Here is a 14,512-nt window from a genome sequence, read left to right as displayed (position 1 = left end):
AAGCGCCTTCACTTGAAAATGTCTGATTGGGGGGGGGGGGAGCAGAGCGATACTGCAGCGGGAGGGCATTCGCTTCGCACACAAACAGCCCAGTTCCCTGCCGGGCACCCCAGGAGGCCCCCAGCCCTGCCAGGAGGGATCCCCGAGCACAGAGCCAGGAACAGCCCCTGAGCACCACCGGGTATGGCCCCCAAACAAACAGTAAGATGTTTAATGACTTTAAAGAATGTATAGAGGGGGGCTGGAGCGATAGCACAGCAGGGAGGGTGTCTACCTTGCACGCGGCTGACCTGGGTTCGATTCCTGGCATCCCGAGCACTGCCAGGAATAATTCCTGAGTGCAGAGCCAGGAGTAACCAACCCCTTTGCATCACTGGGTGTGACCCAAAGAGATAAATAAATGAATAAATAAATAAATAACATGTAAATAAAGAATCTTTAAAAAAAAATGTGTATAGTTCTTTAAATATAAACACAAGTGCATATGTCCATTTATTTCACTTATTCTTATATGTTATACTCATATTCAAGGTGCAAGAGGTAGCCACTAACTATAAAGTAATACTCCGGCCCTTACTTCAAACTACAGGAACTATATAGCATTGAAAAAACATCGGCCGAGGGCCGGAGCGACAGTACAGCAGGGAGGGTGTTCGCCTTGCACACAACTGGCCAGGGTTCAATCCCGGTCATCCCTTAGGGTCCCCCGAGCACCGCCAGGAGTGATCCCTGAACATAGAGCCAGGAATAAGCCCTGAGCACCACAGGATGTGATCCCAAAACAAAACAGAACAAAATCTAAAAGTCAAGTAGAAGTAACCAACGAAGCACTCGGTGGGCAGGATGGAAACGGGAGGCGGGAGGGCGCAGGGGGAACAAGGCAGGACCTGCTCGCCCCAGAGACACGCGCCGTACAACCAAGCTCCCCACAGTGACACGGGGGTGAATGCAGCAGAGTGACCACTGTTCCCCTTGCTCGTGGCCAGCTGTCTCAGGTGTGGCGGCGGGGCTGTGGTCACACGAGGACACGGTGCCTGAAGTACTGCAAAGAAATGCCGCCACGTCAGGAAAGTGCTTGGACAGCCTGTGGCCCCTGGGCCCCGGGATGAGGCTCAGCCAGACGGAGGCGGGGGCTGGCGGAGAGCACAGGGGTCCGGGAGGGGCCCGTCCTGCATGAGGCTGACCCAGGGCACCCCTAAGACTCCCCCACGCCCCATGAGGAGTGACCCCCGAGTACAGAGCCGGGTGTGGCCCAAACCCTCCCACCGCTCCACAAAAGCAAAACGCACGACAAACCTCGCCTTGCAGTGCTCGGAGCGCAGGGGACACGGGAATCAAACCCGGGTCTGCCATGTACAAGGCAAGCGCCTACCCCTCTACAGTCTCCCGCCCCCAAATGACCTTTTCAAGTGCTGTGAAGCTCAGAGGTGAGGTGACCATCATTCGTGTGTCCGCCACCACTGCCACCCACCACCGAGATCGCTTCCATCTCCCCAAACTGAAACTCTGTCTCCATTAGGACAAATTCCCCACATCCCCTCTGCTTCTTCCTCCTCCTACCCCCTCCTACCCGCAGGATGACTGCTCGGCCTCCTCTCTCTGACTGCGATCTCTGACGGTGTCTGTGGGTGATCTCTGTCTGGGTGTGATCTCTGTGTCTGTGTATTCTCTGACTATGAGTGTGAGCTCTGTGTCTGGGTGTGAGCTGTGTGTCTGGGTGTGAGCTGTGTGTCTCGGTGTCATCTCTGTGTCTGGGTGTGAGCTGTGTGTCTGGGTGTGAGCTGTGTGTCTCGGTGTCATCTCTGTGTCTGGGTGTGAGCTGTGTGTCTGGGTGTGAGCTCTGTCTGGGTGTGAGCTCTGTCTGGGTGTGATCTCTGTGTGATCTCTGTGTCTGAGTATTATCTGACTATGAGTGTGAGCTCTGTATATGGGTGTGATCTCTGTGTCTGGGTGTGATCTCTTTGTGATCTCTGTGTCTGAGTATTCTCTATGAGTGTGAGCTCTGTGTCTGGGTGTGAGCTGTGTGTGATCTCTGTGTCTGAGTATTATCTGACTATGAGTGTGAGCTCTGTATATGGGTGTGATCTCTGTGTCTGGGTGTGATCTCTTTGTGATCTCTGTGTCTGAGTATTCTCTATGAGTGTGAGCTCTGTGTCTGGGTGTGAGCTGTGTGTGATCTCTGTGTCTGAGTATTCTCTGAACATGAGTGTGAGCTGTGTGTCTGGGTGTGAGCTGTGTGTCTGGGTGTCATCTCTGTGTCTGGGTGTCATCTCTGTGTCTGGGTGTGAGCTGTGTGTCTGGGTGTCATCTCTGTGTCTGGGTGTGAGCTCTGTGTCTGGGTGTGAGCTCTGTGTCTGAGTGTGAGCTCTGTCTGGGTGTGAGCTGTGTGTCTGGGTGTGAGCTCTGTGTCTTGGTGTGAGCTGTGTGTCTGGGTGTCATCTCTGTGTCGGCATCACCTGACCGTGTCTGGGTGCATCTCTGCCTCTGTCCACGTTTCACACAGCACAGGGCTTGGCCACACGGCCTCACGGTGCTGTCCCAAGGTTCCTCCTTCTCCAGAGCTGAGTAAGATCCCATTCCAAAGCTTCCATCTATTCTCCCAGTGACGGACATGCTTTGGTTGTGTCCACCTTTTGGCCACTGTGAATCATAGCACCGTGACTGTGCGTATGCTTATCTGTCTGCCTTGCCACGTGCCAGTTGCGACCCTGGTTGGAATCCCTGGACCCACAGGTGGTGCCCTGAGCACCACCAGGGGTCACTCCTGAGCACCACTGGGTACAGCCCCAAATACACTGAAACATGTGTGTTGCTCTCACTTCCTTTGAGTACTGAAAGGGGACAGCCGGGTGACCCGGTGATCCGACACGTGACTCCTGGAGGCTTGCTCTGCTGCTGTCCACACCAGAGGAACCGTGTCACGTTCCGACTGGCAAAACAAGGGTTCCACCGTCTTCACATCCCTGCCAATACATATTATTTTCTCTGCGCTTGATGACAGTCGCTCTGCGGGCTGTAAAGTGGCAGCTTGTTGTGGCTTTGATCTGCGTTCCCCCCATGCTCGGGGACGCTGGGCGTCTCCGAGTGCTTGTTAGTCATCTGTACGTCCACACTAGCGAAGTGGCCCTTCAGCCCCCAGCCCTGCCTTAATGCACTGTTGTTGCTGAACTGGAGAAGTCCTTCAGACTCCGCCTGCATTTCGCTCACCAGACCATGACAAGCATGTCCTCCCATTCTGCGTGGCCTTCCCACCATGCCCGCGGATGCGCATGCTTCTCATTTTTACAACACCCACTGAGCTTCCTTTGCTGCCTGTGCTTTCAGCATTACAGAAAGAAGAAACCACGCACCATCCGACATGAGACCCACCCGTGTCTCTGCCTTCATGTGTTATATATTCGCTCTGGTCTTCACGTATTCTATCTCTTTTCCTACGCAGCGTCGACTTCCTTCTTCGACATGTGGGTCCCAGCCTTTCCAAGGCTACTTTCTGATTCGACAGCACTTTCCCCTGCTGAACTGTCCTTGGAAATAAAGACGTATTTCTGGACTCCCAATTCTACTCCACAAGTCTCTGTACCTATCTTCACGCCAACATGGCACTCACATGATTCCAGAGCCTTTGTGGTTAAGTTTCAAATAACAGACCTCCAGTTTGGGGGGCACTTAGGGGAAAGAGGCTCTGTGTTGTTGTGTTTCATTTGGGAGTCAAATCCAGGAGGGCTTGGGGGCTACTCCAAGTTTTGTACTCAGGGGTCATTCCCTGGCAGTACCTGAAAAACCACGCAGTGCTGGGGACCAAACCTGGGTCTCCGCGTGCAAGGTACGTGCATCAGCCTTGAAGCCCTGACTCTGGTCTTCTGGGCCAACACGGCCTTGTCCAGCTGAGGTCCCTGGACCTCATGTGAGTTTTACAACAGATTTTTCATTTTTAGCCAAGCATGTCACTGGGATTTTGCCAGGGCTTGCACTAAATCTATAGACAGAACTGATGGCCACGTGTTAATTTTGAGTTTCACAGCTCTGCTGAATTCATTTATTAGCTCTCAACTGGACTTTGTTGAAGGTTTAGGTTCTGTATATATAAGGCCATGCTGACTGCACAGATAATCTTGCTTCTCGCTTTCCAATCTGGATGGCTTTTATGCCTTTTCTTGTCTCCGCACTACGCTGGTGAGAAGTGGTGAAAGTGGAGCCCGCAGGGCAGGACTCAGGTAAGGTGCTGGCCCTGCGCGCGGCTGACCCAGGTTCAATTCCCAGTTTCCCGTAGGGTCCCCCAACCCCACCAGGAGTGATTCCTGAGTGCAGAGCCAGGAGTAACCCCCTGAGCACTGCAGGGTGAGATCCAAAAACTAAAACAAGCAGACAACAAAAAATGGAGAAGTGGTAAAAAATGGCATCCTTGTTCCTCATTTTATTTATTTATTTATTCACTTATTTTGCTTTTTTTGGGGGGTTACACCTGGCGATGCACAGGGGTTCCTCCTGGCTCTGCACTCGGGAATCACTCCTGGAGGTGCTCGGGGAACCCTGTGGGACGTGGGGACTGAATCCAGGTGACCCGCATGCAAGGCAAACCCCTCCCCACTGTGCCATTGCTCCAGCCCCTTGTTCCTCATTTTAAAGAAAAGCTTTCAACCATCTAGCAAGTTCTGGTATTAGCTTTCTGTGAGATTCTCTTCTATTTTCAGTTTTTGGGTTTTTATCCTGAGATGAGAGGACAACGATTTCTTTTTCTCTTTATTTTTTCAACTGAATCACTTTGAGACATATAGTCACAAAGTTATTCATGATTGAGTTGTCATACCGTCCCTTCACCAGAGCACATCTGTCACCACCAATGTCCCCAGCTGCCCTCCCGTCCCACAGCCTGCCTCTACAGCTGACACTTCTGTGTCTGTCTCTATCTCTCTATCTCTGTCTCTCTGTCTGTCTCTGACTCTCTCTCTCTCTCTCTCTCTCTCTCTCTCTCTCTCTCTCTCTCTCTCTCTCTCTTTATAGGATAGTTTATCTTTCTTGCCATTAACATGACGTATTCTACCGATCACTTCTCATATCTTGAGCCATTCTTGTGGGGTAAGAACTGGTCCCCTTGATTATCATGCTGCTGAATCTCATTTGCCTGAGCTGTTGAGTTTTGCACCAGCACTTACCAAAATAAAAAACAAAACCAGTCCTCGGTATGTCTGATTGGCACCAGTATCTAGTATCAGAGTACTGGTAGCCTCACGGGAGGAGTTAGGAAGTACTTCCCTGCTGGTGGCACTTTTGGAAGTGTTTGAGCAAGACGGAGGTGGTGCCCAGGGAAACGATACACGGGTAAACGTTCGGGCCTTGCAAGTGCCATCCCCGCTCAATCCTCAGCACTGCACGGTCCCCGAGCATCTCCAGGTAGGGTCCTCTACATGCCCTCAGAACCTCAGATTTGGCCCAACTGGCCGAGAGTTCTGGGAGTGACCCCAGAACCAGAACCCTTAAACTCCACATCAAAAAAAAAAAAAAAAGGACTGATGTTAAATCTGCTCCGTTAAATATCTAGAGATCTCTACCATGAAGTGACTGATCCAGGGTCCAGGGTTTTCTTTGCATTTTGTTTTTTTGAGGGGCGGGGGAATTTTTTTTATTATTATTAATTCAGTCTGTTCAGAGTCTCTATGTCTTCCTGATTCTATCACGGTCGGCTGTACAGTCCTAGGAATTTGACCATTTCACCTAGGTTATCCAGTGTTTTGCTTATCAATGTTTATTGCATTCTTTCATGATTCCTTTCATTTCTGTTAAATGGGTAATGGTGTTCTCGCTTCCATGTCTGAGTTTCACTTATTTGAGTCTTTTTCCTTGGTCTAATTCAAGGTTGACTGTTGAACTTCTCAAAGATTCAGTTTGTGATTGTAATTGCTGGGTTTTGGTTTTCTGTTTCCTTTTGTTCTGTTTTGGTCACACCCAGCAGGGCTCAGTGCTTACCTCCCGGCTCTCTGAGCCCGAATGGCAGGAGAAGTGCCCTATTCACTGCTGCCACTCCGGCCGAGTTCAGGATTTTGTTGACTTTTCTCTTGACCTCATTCTGAGAACCGGGGCACCCCGGCCAGCACACGCGGTTATCTCAAGAGCACAGATGCCCATTACTCATCTAATGCCGTCCCGGTAATTGCTAAACGCACAACTTCCCCAAGCATCACGGCTGAGACCTTTCTAACCACAGGTTGCAATCTCCGACAATCCCAGACCTCACTCACCTCAAACTTACATCCTCGAGCTTCACTTCTTGAATGGAGACACAATTTAGCCGAGTGTTTACTATTCTCAGGAAACTGCCTTCCAAATAACTCTCGGTCCTGATGATGACTCAGGTTCCGACACCAATGAGGTCAGTGCCAAGCAACTCTCATTAAATGGCTGATCACCTGCAGGAAAACGCCTCTGAGAAGATTCCTAGGGCTGTTTCTCAAGCTACAGTCCTGCACACGGCTGGCCGCCCAGAACCTGGACCAAACTAGTCTGCTGAAATCAGTAAGCTTATCCTAATTTATACAAATACTTAGTGGATAATCATTTTAGTTGGCTCTGCCCCATAAATGTATCTTATTCCACAATACGCACCAAAAGTTGCACGATGCTCCAAATAATGACCAAAATAAATACGTGACCAGCTAGTTTACTACTACCCTCCTTTAAGTTTTATAGCAGCCAAACCACATTTGACCTAGTAGGCTGTTTTTATGAAAACTACGCCCATTGTCCCACACGCATAACACATATATTCCACACATACACATGTATGTGCGTACACAAATATTTGTAAGTCTTTTCCAAATGCACTGACTGTCTTACAGTATTCCTTAAGGAGCAACATGACTTCTAAGACTACGAACACCTGGAACAAGAACTGCCGCTGACACCATGTAAGCTCATTAACAGCCACATAAGCTCATAAATCTCAGAAGAGAAAGAGCAACACGCCGTACCCCGCACCAGGCTGTCGTCTCATCCAGGGCACCCCAGAGGGGGGCGGCGGGCGACTCCCTCTGCTTGCCCCAACAGAGAGCCCCAGCAGCCAAAACCCTCCAGAACTCAATCACCGCCGTGCTCACGCCGATCTCCACAGGCTCAGGACGAGCCTCCGCCATGATAGTGAATCTGATCAAAAACTCAGAGATGTGGGTTTTGTGACTGAGATCTCTAGGCTCGCATGGAGCTGGGAATGGGCAACCTCACCTCAACTCCCTGTGCTGCCGGGAGCCTGGTGGTCACGCCAGAACTACCTCTGGTGCCATATAAGCTCATTAACGGCCATGATCCAGAGACTCACAAATACGTCGTGGAAGAGAAAGAGAGCAACACGCCACAGAGATGCCTCCGCATCCCAAAGGCACCATCCAGTTAAAATTTAACTCTGGCCGTATCACCCTATTCAAAATTTTAGAAATTCTGGAGCGACGTCTCATACTCTACACCACTAATGGAGCACAAGTAGCACACCACGTTAGATGGGGAGGAATGCAGAAGCAATGGATCTCAATCAAAAAAAAAAAAAAACTAATACACAAGGCTCAACCTGTAATAACATATTAGTAATCTCTTATAAAAGACTTAATGACTCCAAAATGAGATACAACAATCGTCACACACTTTCCTCTAAGGAAACTTTTTTTAGATCATTTTTAGTGGATTATTCATAACAAGCAATACAAAATAACTTATTTAGTACGGGCTTTGGGGGCAGGTTTGCATAGTGGTGGGAAAATTCGAAATAATGGTGGTGGGATGGTATAATGGTGTCAGGATTGATGCTGGAATACTGAATGTAATAATTATGAACAACCTTAAAAATTAAATTTAAGTTAAAAAAGAAATAGCATATAAAAATATACTATAGCAAAATTTCCATAGAACATGCTTTTTTAACTTCCAAAGGAATATTTAAGGTTGTCATAAATGAAAGTGATACACCAAAAAAAAAAGACAACATTTTTAGCAAAATTAAGATGCATAATAGTTCTTTTTCAGGAAAACCAAAGGCTTGTGAGATCATTTCTCTCCCATGAAGCCGTCCAAGTTAAAAACAAGTCTCAACCTTGATTTTATTTATTTTTTTTTTCTTTTTGGGTCACACGCGGTGATGCTCAGGGGTTACTCCTGGCTTTGCACTCAGGAATTACTCCTGGCAGTGCTTGGGGGACCATATGGGATGCCGAGGATCGAACCCAGGTTGGCCGCAAGGCAAACGCCCTCCCCGCTGTGCTATTGCTCCAGCCCCTCAACCTTGATTTTAGTATTACCACTGAAGCAAGATTCTATCTACTTTGCGCGTGAGCGTGTATGTGTGTGTGTGTTGGGGGAGAGGGTGCTCAGGGGTTACTCCTGGCTCTGCACTCAGGAATTACTCCTGGCAGTGCTCAGGGGACCATATGCGAGGTTGGGAATGGAGCCTAGGTCAGCCACATGCAAGGCGAACACGCTACCCACTGTACTATCACTCGGGCCCCAAAGCAAGATTCTATTTACTTTTCTGTTCACGTAGCATCTGCTTTTCATAACAAAGGAGGAAAAACAAGCAATTAAAAAAAATTTTTTTTAAGTTAACGAACAGGTTTCTTACACAACACTCAGTTCTGTTTTGGTTTTGGCTTTCTGAGTGACACCGGGCGCCGCTCAGGGGCACTCCTGGCTCTGCACCCAGGAACCACTCCTGGCAGGCGGGGGGAACACGCGGGGTGCCGGGGATCGAACCCAGTAGCCGAGTGAGGGTAAGTGCCCTCCCCGTACTATAGCTGGCTCCGCCCCCCTCACGCAACACGTAGTTACCCACAAACGCATCCCTCTCCCACAGAAGCCGCACGCAGCCCCCTGATCCTCGGGGTGGGGGGAGAGATTCAGCCACGCGGCAGCCCCGGGCCTCGTGCAGACGGGAGACCCAGCGGGCGATGCTCCGCGAGGAACAACAGGCCCAGGGCAGAGGAGTCACACTGCGGTGGGGGTCCTGGGCCTGATTCAGTCCCACCAACCTCTGAAAGCCCGACAGCAGCGCCTGAGAAGCACAAACTGAGTACCGACCCATGTGTCCCCTGAGAGCACCAAGCTGTGAGCACCCCAGCCACACGTGGGCGGAAGGGAAGGAGGGAGGGAGGGAGGGAAGAAAGGAAGGGAGTGAGGGGGGAATCCTGGAGACATTCCCACTGAGAGAGGGGCAGGAGCCCGAAAGCCGAGGCCGTGCTCATCGCAGCAATCAGACGTGGAGACCTTGAGTATGACAGGGAGTAGCAGGAGGAAAAGGTGTTTCTGAGAAACCCACAAAACTCTATTTTTGGGGGGCGGAGGTTCCCCCAGAGGTACTTCGGGTTACTCTTAGCTCTGAACTCAGGGGTCACCCCTGGTGGGTCTCAGGGGACAACATGGGGTGCAGGGGTCACGCCCAGCCGGTCCCCGAGGCGGTCACCATACCCACTGGCCTCATCTGGGCACCAGCAAGACTCGGTCATTCCCGGGGGAGGAGGGGGAGCATCCTCATTTCACTGCTTTGTTTGGGGGAGCATATCGGGTGGTGCTCAGGGCCTGGTCCCGGCTCTAGGCTGGGGGGAAGGGGCGGGGTGACCGCGTGGTGCCGGGGCCCCTCCCCTGCGCACAGGCTGAGCTCAGCCCTCCGCGCCCCTCTCCAGCCCCATTTCATCTTCCTAACTGTCCGCCAGTGACTCTTCATGATCCATTTTCAAACACCCCCGAGCCAGACGCGGCACGGCACGGCCGGTCACCCTCAGATCCCCAGGCTGGGGGGTGCGTTACCCAGTGAAGACAGACGGCCCAAGGGACAGGCCAGCGGGCAGGGCACGGGCCCCGCTACTCTGCACTCGGGGGACCCGGGCTCAGTCCCCCCCACCGCCAAGGGTCCCAGGACAGACCCCTGAGTGCTGTCTGGTGTGGGCGCCCTGCCCCCCGCCCCACGAAAACAATGCTAACACAATTCTCTCCAGTGTCACTGCTCACACACACACACACACACACACACACACACACACACACACAGAGTGCAAAGACAATCAACAATGAAGTGGCTTGTCCGAGGGAGCAGGAGCTGAGCCAGCGTTTAGGGAACCAGCAGAAAATTCTGGCTTTGGGGCCGGAGCGATAGCACAGCAGGTAGGGCGTTTGCCTTGCACGTGGTCAACCCGGGTTCGATTCCCAGCATCCCATATGGTCCCCCGAGCACCGCCAGGAGTGATTCCTGAGTGCATGAGCCAGGAGTCACCCCTGTGCATCACCGGGTGTGACGCCCCCAAAAAAATCCTGGTTTCTCAGGGCTGACCCCACAGTTCCGCACGAGGAGGCCGGCTGGGGGGACGCCCCGCAGAGCCTCGGCACCGGCACCGGCCGGGTCGCACCAGAACGTGACCTGCTGCCACGCGCCCCAATAAGCATCTGGCCCTGACCGCAGGGCAACCTCGTCCAGCAGAAACGGGCCAGGGCTGCCAAGAGCGGCGCCGGCCGCCCTCGGGGTCCAGGGCAGGGCCGGGGTCCTGTGTGCGCGTGCTGGGACAGAGCCCACGGCCCGCCCCGCACCCACACGGCTCCTCCAGCCGGGCCGGGACGGTGCGAGAAGATGCCCTGACTCCCGGGACAGACACGCGGGCCGCTGACCCCGTCCACACCAGGCAGCCCCCCCGCACGGCCGGGCTGAGGGCAGGGTGGTCACTGAGGGCACACCCCGCCCTGCCCCTGCCCTCTGCCAGCCCTCTCTACACCAGGGGGCCTCTGTCCGCATCCTCTCTGCAGCTCCCCCAGCCCAGCTGGCTCCTGTCCCGACTGCTCACGCCTGCACACACTCACACAGTCACACCAGTCACACACTCACACAGTCACACCAGTCACACTCACTCACTCACACAGTCACACCAGTCACACACACTCACAGTCACACCAGTCACACTCACAGTCACACCAGTCACACACTCACACAGTCACACCAGTCACACTCACTCACAGTCACACCAGTCACACACACTCACTCACACATAATCACACCAGTCACACACACTCACTCACACATAATCACACCAGTCACACACACACAGTCACACCAGTCACATCAGTCACACTCACTCACACAGTCACACCAGTCACATACACACACTCACACAGTCACACACTCACAGTCACACCAGTCACACTCACTCACACAGTCACACCAGTCACACACTCACTCACACAGTCACACCAGTCACATACACACACTCACACAGTCACACACACTCACAGTCACACCAGTCACACTCACTCACACAGTCACACCAGTCACACACACTCACACAGTCACACCAGTCACATACACACACTCACACAGTCACACCAGTCACACACTCACTCAGTCACACCAGTCACACACACTCACTCAGTCACACCAGTCACATACACACACAGTCACACCAATCACACACTCAGTCACACCAGTCACATACACACACTCACACACAGTCACACCAGTCACACACTCACACACAGTCACACCAGTCACACACACTCACACACAGTCACACCAATCACACACTCAGTCACACCAGTCACATACACACACTCACACACAGTCACACCAGTCACACACACACACAGTCACACCAGTCACACACACTCACACACAGTCACACCAATCACACACTCAGTCACACCAGTCACATACACACACACAGTCACACCAGTCACACACACTCACAGTCACACACACTCACACACAGTCACACCAGTCACACACACACTCACAGTCACACCAGCCACACACTCACACACTCACATACAGTCATACCTGCACACTCACACACTCACACACAGTCACACCAGTCACACACACACACACACACTCACACACAGTCACACCAGTCACACACACACAGTCACACTGGTCACACACATACTCACACACAGTCACCTCAGTCACACACACACACACTCACTCACAGTCACACCGGTCACACACACACACTCACAGTCACACCCGTCACATACACGCACACACACACAGTCACACCAGTCACACACACAGTCACACCGGTCACACACACACATACACACACACACACTCACACACGCGCACACATGCTCACACAGGCACACACCGTGACATACAAGCGCCCAGTGCCCCAAGGGCAGCAGGCTCGGTAGCGGGGCAGAAACGCCCAGACAAGGGCTTCTGGCCGGGGCCTGGCCCTGCCCCTGCTCCCGGCATGGGGACGGACGGGAAACCCGTCATCGGCATCGAGGAAGCTGCAGTCCTGTGACTCACGCCCTGGCGGCCACAGGCGCCTGGTCCCCTCGGTGGCCCAAGGGCAGTGCCCGGGCAGGGAGGCTGACCCGCAGTGCCAGCTCTGCCTCTCCCCTCCACGGCTGTGCTTGTGCTTCTGGGTCAGGCCACGCCCGGTGGCTCCAGGGGCGACTCTGGTTCCCCGCACGGAAGCAGCCCGGGAGTGTTTGGTGACTCTAGACCCTGAATAAAGGGGGCTGAATTCTTACACCATCTTCACGGGGCTTCCTCACACCACGCTGCCCTCTCTTAGTACCACAAAACTACCGACTGGGGCGGCCACACGGCCTTCCCAGGGCCACAGGAAACGGACAGGGCAATGAACAGCCAGGTGCCCATCACCCGTCTGCATGCAGCAGGCGCCCCGCGGGCTGAGCCTACCCGGTCATGCCGTTTCTAACAGGCCTCGCTGGGGGCTACAGAGAAAGAAGGGAGATAAGGGCTTCCCTGAGGCTGCGGTGGCCGGGACCCCAGTGCAGTCCCTGGCACATACGGTCCCCTGAGCACTGACCACAGAAAAGGGAGCAGCCCCTGAACAGTACCAGACGTGGCCAAAAATATGTGTGTGTGTGTGTGTGTGTGTGTGTGTGTTTATAGCTGTCAGGAAGCCCCAGCTGAACCCATGAACTCAGGAATAAAACCATTTCCACTCCGACATGCATGATGAGCCCAGACACAAAAGCAGCTAACAAAAGTGAAGGGGAAAATTTTCTTAATGATGGAAGAAAATAAATAAATAAATAAATAAATGCCACAGCCAAAAGAAAGTAAAGCCAAATGACTAAAGTCAAACCTAGATTATACTGAAGCCCACCATACTCTACCTCCCCTGTTCTGTGTGCTCAGTCTGACTAACGGACCCTGCCCACTCAGAACTGAACGGGTGAGGCCTTGGGCGGGCAGTCCTGCCACAGACACAAAGACGACCAAGCGGCCGCAGAGGGTCAGAGACAGCGCCAAGCGCGGGGCACAGCTGCCAGCTGGGCCGGGGGCCTCCCCGCTGGATTCCTCGGCTAGGAGCAGGGTGACCCAAGGGCCAACCGCCTGCACCTAGCGCCCGTGAGACTCTGGGCCCTGAAGGCGCCAACGCGCCCTGGGCACGGCGGCCCTGGCAGCACCCGGGCCGGCACTACTCCTCATTCTACTCCTGGCACCCGATCCGAGGGCGAGACAACCGACTTCCCGAAGCAGGACACAGAGAGCTCTGGGCTCCCTGAAATAATGTCCAAGCCTGTCACCGCGTCTGTCTCCGGAGATGACACGCCACAGAGGGGGGAGAGCCGCGGCGGGGCTAGGCGAGACACGCTGGCACTGCAGCTGGCTTGGCACGGGCAGGGCTGCCGCCAAGCACAGACCCTGGAGGAACCCCCGCGCACCTCCAGCTGCGGCCCCAAACCACCCCCCGCCCCCAAAAACATAAAAGCTCTCAACAGCGGCCAGAGGCCATCTCAACGGTGGTCATGACTTCAAAGGGGATGTTCCGGGGCCGGGGTACATGCCGCAGTCCTGCGCCCGCCACCCCTGCACGCTGGTCCGCAACACTGCCAGGCGGAGCCCGGGTGGCCCCATCAGCTGCCCGCACAGTCACTGTCAGCCCTCACCCTCCCCTCCCCCGCCACCACCGACCCCCTAGCACTGTTCGGCAGGCGAGAGAAAATCCATCCACAAAGCCGGAGCAACCACGGCCTACTCGGTCCCATGTACAGGCAAAAGGAGAAACTATGCATTTGGCTTTTTTGGGAGTGATAGCACAGCAGTAGGGCGTTCACCTTTCATGCGGCTGACCCATGTTCGATTCCTCCATCCTTCTCGGAGAGCCTGGCAAGCTATCCAGAGTATCTCGCCCGTATGGCAGAGCCTGGCAAGCTCCCCGTGGCGTATTGGATATGCCAAAAACAGTAACAATAAGTCTCACAATGAGAGATGTTACTGGTACCCGCTCGAACAAATCGATGAGCAACAGGATGGCAGTGACAGTGATAGGGCCAGGGAGACCGATGAAGGCGTAGAACGCATTAACAGGACCAGGTGGGCGAGTCCCCGAAGGGCCCCTGGGGACCACCAGGTAGGGCTCTGGGTCAGCACCCTTGGGCTGAACCCCAGACTAGGAGGCGGCTCCATCCAGGGCAGCCCAGAGGGGGAGGGGCTGCAGCACTGCTGGGTGTGCCTCTCTGTGTGCAAAAACACAAGCTGTGTTCCACTGGGGAAGCAGTGTTCTCTCTCGAA

At 53.6% G+C, this 14,512-nt stretch overlaps 1 protein-coding gene across 1 annotated transcript in view; it reads right to left on the bottom strand.

Annotated features, from left to right (window-relative positions):
• RNF13 (ring finger protein 13) overlaps positions 1–14,512 on the bottom strand; it is a 68,858-nt gene that overhangs the window by 44,670 nt on the left and 9,676 nt on the right. The gene's annotated exons all lie outside the window — the stretch shown is intronic.

Source organism: Sorex araneus, chromosome 2 (genome assembly GCF_027595985.1).
Source record: "Sorex araneus isolate mSorAra2 chromosome 2, mSorAra2.pri, whole genome shotgun sequence".
Taxonomy (NCBI): domain Eukaryota; kingdom Metazoa; phylum Chordata; class Mammalia; order Eulipotyphla; family Soricidae; genus Sorex; species Sorex araneus.
Note: the sequence above shows the minus strand (reverse complement) of the source record. Positions and strands in the feature narration are given on the sequence as shown.